Here is a 4,753-nt window from a genome sequence, read left to right on the forward strand (position 1 = left end):
TGTATTTGGATCGGGGATGTGTATAGTGTTTATTTATATTTGGTATAGTTTGTGTATATTATGCAATGTATTTATTTTTATTAAATGTATTGTGTTCAATGTATGCTATGGAGTGTGTCTGTGTGAGAATTGTGTATTTTGTGTTTAATCTATGTATTTTAATATTAGTGTGTGTATTTTTGACTGGAGATGTGTGTAGTGTGTGTTTATGTGTGTGAAGTGTGTCTATGTGTATTTTGTGTTTAATGTATGTAATGTGTGTTTGGATCGAGGATGTGTATAGTGTTTATTTATATTTGGTATAGTCTATGTATTTATGCAATGTATGTATTTTTGTGATGTGTGTATTTTATTATTAATGTTTGTATTTTGACCAGGGATGTGTATAGTGTGTCTATTTTATGCAATGTATGTATTTTGAGTAATTTGTATTTTTGCAATGTACGAAGTTTGGAGTATGTGGATTGTGTGTTTAATTTGTGTATTTTATTATTAGTGTGTCTATGTGTATTTTGTGTTTAATGTATGTAATATATTTATAATGTGTGTATTTGGATCAAGGATGTGTATAGTGATTATTTATATTTGGTATAGTTTATGCATATTATGCAATGTATGTATTTTTATTAAATGTATTGTGTATTTTCTGTTTAATCTATGTATTTTAATATTAGTGTGTGTATTTTTTTACTGGAGATGTGTTTAGTGTGTGTTTATGTGTGTGAAGTGTGTCTATGTTTATTTTGTGTTTAATGAATGTAATTTATTTATAATGTGTGTTTGGATCGGGGATGTGTATAGTGTTTATTTATATTTGGTATAGTCTATGTATTTATGCAATGTATGTATTTTTGTGATGTGTGTTTTTCGTGTTTAATGTTTGTATTTTATTATTAATGTTTGTATTTTGACCAGGGATGTGTATAGTGTGTCTAATTTATGCAATGTATGTATTTTGAGTAATTTGTATTTTTGCAATGTACGAAGTTTGGAGTATGTGGATTGTGTGTTTACTTTGTGTATTTTATTATTAGTGTGTCAATGTGTATTTTGTGTTTAATGTATGTAATATATTTATAATGTGTGTATTTGGATCAAGGATGTGTATAGTGTTTATTTATATTTGGTATAGTTTGTGTATATTATGCAATGTATGTATTTTTATTAAATGTATTGTCTTCAATGTATGCTATGGAGTGTGTCTGTGTGTGAATTGTGTATTTTGTGTTTAATCTATGTATTTTAATTTTAGTGTGTGTATTTTTTACTGGAGATGTGTTTAGTGTGTGTGAAGTGTGTCTATGTGTATTTTGTGTTTAATGTATGTAATTTATTTATAATGTGTGTTTGGATCGGGGATGTGTATAGTGCTTATTTATATTTGGTATATTCTATGTATTTATGCAATGTATGTATTTTTGTGATGTGTGTATTTTATTATTAATGTTTGTATTTTGACCAGGGATGTGTATAGTGTGTCTATTTTATGCAATGTATGTATTTTGAGTAATTTGTATTTTTGCAATGTACGAAGTTTGGAGTATGTGGATTGTGTGTTTAATTTGTGTATTTTATTATTAGTGTGTCTATGTGTATTTTGTGTTTAATGTATGTAATATATTTATAATGTGTGTATTTGGATCAAGGATGTGTATAGTGATTATTTATATTTGGTATAGTTTATGCATATTATGCAATGTATGTATTTTTATTAAATGTATTGTGTATTTTCTGTTTAATCTATGTATTTTAATATTAGTGTGTGTATTTTTTTACTGGAGATGTGTTTAGTGTGTGTTTATGTGTGTGAAGTGTGTCTATGTTTATTTTGTGTTTAATGAATGTAATTTATTTATAATGTGTGTTTGGATCGGGGATGTGTATAGTGTTTATTTATATTTGGTATAGTCTATGTATTTATGCAATGTATGTATTTTTGTGATGTGTGTTTTTCGTGTTTAATGTTTGTATTTTATTATTAATGTTTGTATTTTGACCAGGGATGTGTATAGTGTGTCTAATTTATGCAATGTATGTATTTTGAGTAATTTGTATTTTTTCAATGTACGAAGTTTGGAGTATGTGGATTGTGTGTTTACTTTGTGTATTTTATTATTAGTGTGTCTATGTGTATTTTGTGTTTAGTGTATGTAATATATTTATAATGTGTGTATTTGGATCGGGGATGTGTATAGTGTTTATTTATATTTGGTATAGTTTGTGTATATTATGTAATGTATTTATTTTTATTAAATGTATTGTGTTCAATGTATGCTATGGAGTGTGTCTGTGTGAGAATTGTGTATTTTGTGTTTAATCTATGTATTTTAATATTAGTGTGTGTATTTTTGACTGGAGATGTGTGTAGTGTGTGTTTATGTGTGTGAAGTGTGTCTATGTGTATTTTGTGTTTAATGTATGTAATGTGTGTTTGGATCGAGGATGTGTATAGTGTTTATTTATATTTGGTATAGTCTATGTATTTATGCAATGTATGTATTTTTGTGATGTGTGTTTTTCGTGTTTAATGTGTGTATTTTATTATTAATGTTTGTATTTTGACCAGGGATGTGTATAGTGTGTCTAATTTATGCAATGTATGTATTTTGAGTAATTTGTATTTTTGCAATGTACGAAGTTTGGAGTATGTGGATTGTGTTTATGTAATAGCCGAGACTTAGATTTCTCGGGAGTTATGAAATAAAACGCTAGAACTTTTTTTTTATCGAATGAAAAGAGTATTGTTATTTCTTGAGAAAGGGTACAAATTACAAATTACAGAATCTCAAACTAGAACTACAATCTTTAACGATGAAATTAAAGGAAAAACGAACTACACACCAACAACTCTAGATACTACATGGTTGTTAAGGCAGACAAAAGGAGTTCATATCGAGCTACAACAATCAAGAGTCCCTAGTGAACTTCATCGGCCTTCAGCGCGAGCCGTCTCGACCCAGAATCGGAGAGGCCGATGGGCTGGGGCATTGGAAACGAGCCCTGTGTAGCCAGCCTTTTTCCTGCCAGGAACAACAAGAATGAACAATAAGCAAATGTTGTAGCAAGATAAGGCATTTGATAGGCAAAACAAACAAGAAAAGGGGCAACACTACTTTAAGGTTTGGAGACCAACAACTTGCTAAAAAGGGTAAGACCGCAGGCTGCCAAGTGCAGCAAAGCACAGAGAATCACAGCACTTTCACTCCAATCCTAACCACTTGTACCCCAGCTAGTACCTGCGAAAAGGTTACACAAAGTTCAGTGAGTAGGCAGTCACAAACAAGAGCCAAAACACCCTGCAAATTGATAACATAAGAGGCTACAATGCCAATAAATGCACGAGTACATCCCTGCGAGTTGCAGAGGGAACAACCACTGCCATGACACAACAGAATCAGTTACAAAAGAGGCCAAGAGAACAGGGTAAGCTCTGCAGAGCTGCAAAAGAACAGCCTTTGTGCAGCTTTCAGTTACAAGCTGGGCATAAATAAGCCAACTCCCCTCGGTTCTACCCTTCATTCCCATAACAAAATACTCACTAAACTGAGCAACAAGGGGAGGAGTGGGGGAGATCAAAGCTAGCAGAAGGGGAAGGCATAGCATTGTGAGGAGAAGGTAACCTCACTCAGTCCCAACTCGTTTTGATTTCCATATCATCATATAGAAAATCGAAGCATGCTAGAATGACCTTTTAGGACAGCATGATTTAACACACCCCTGCCATCTAGTTCAGGAATAACATAGGATAAGCATCCAACAACAAAAATGCTCAATCAAGTATGTCGTAGCCTGAAGGGCTGCCCAGATTAGTAACTCGAGCTCCCACATTTAAGTGCAGTAAACACCATTTAAACACTACGCATCATCACTCCCAACTGTCGCGTAGCCACTGTCATTTAGAAATCCACGAAATAAGCTATGAACTAGAAGGAAAACTTAGCTTATTAGTCGAGGCTGCCGGACGAGAGCAAGTGTCGGCTGAATCCCGAAAGCCGCTAGACAGTTGCGAGCGTGTCGGCGAAGAGAGTTCGGGCTGAGCAACACCGCAGGAGGTGGCCCTGTTCTTCGAGACGCCGAAGACAAGGCGACAACTCTGCAGACCCGCCGAGGAGTCGACAACGGCAGCAGCAAGATGGCTGCTCGTCCTTGACGGCTGGCGGCGGCGGTGGCTTCGCATCCTAACGCCGACGTCGTCGTAAGGGACTCAGCGAAACGTGAAAGGGAAGAGGGGGATCTTGGCGTAAACTGGGGAGCGAGGGGCGACGCCTGTGAGCGGCGGCGTGCTCTGGTGACATCCGACCAGGTCGAAAGCGGAAGAGAGAAGAGTAGGGTTCCTTTCTTTTGGAATTGGGATTTTGGGGGAAAAGGGGAATGGCCGATGGAGAAGAAGAGTAAGGATCTGGGCCATTTTACAATCTGGGCTAGGTGGGTATTTCGAATTGGACCATAGCCAATTTATTTAAACTTGGGCTCCTTGTGTAAAAAAAAAAAAAGGAGGAAGAAGAGAAAAGAATTTTTAAACGGGCCACTACTAGTTAAAACAGGTCGGGCCTGATATTTTTTTCTTCGGGCCGCAGAGGTTAAATATTATTGGGCCACTGCTCATAACAGAATTTAATCTATGGAATTTAATTTCCTAAGCAACGGAAGAAAAGAAATATTAAACCGTGTGGGATAGCTTTGCGATAAATGAATTAAGCTAACTTTAATAGTCACAGAAAGTATTTTAAAAATACTTAAGAAAAATGCGGAA

General features: G+C 34.8%; 1 long non-coding RNA gene across 1 annotated transcript; it reads right to left on the bottom strand.

Annotated features, from left to right (window-relative positions):
- Positions 1-2,693: 2,693 nt before the first annotated feature.
- On the bottom strand, positions 2,694-4,398 carry LOC121790601. The gene is made up of 2 exons (XR_006048314.1): positions 3,114-4,398; positions 2,694-3,020 (listed from the first exon to the last, which is right to left on the bottom strand). It is a non-coding gene; the product is annotated as an uncharacterized LOC121790601 (long non-coding RNA).
- Between the last annotated feature and the right edge of the window lie 355 nt (positions 4,399-4,753).

The sequence above is a fragment of the Salvia splendens genome, unplaced genomic scaffold (genome assembly GCF_004379255.2).
Source record: "Salvia splendens isolate huo1 unplaced genomic scaffold, SspV2 ctg563, whole genome shotgun sequence".
NCBI classification, from domain to species: domain Eukaryota; kingdom Viridiplantae; phylum Streptophyta; class Magnoliopsida; order Lamiales; family Lamiaceae; genus Salvia; species Salvia splendens.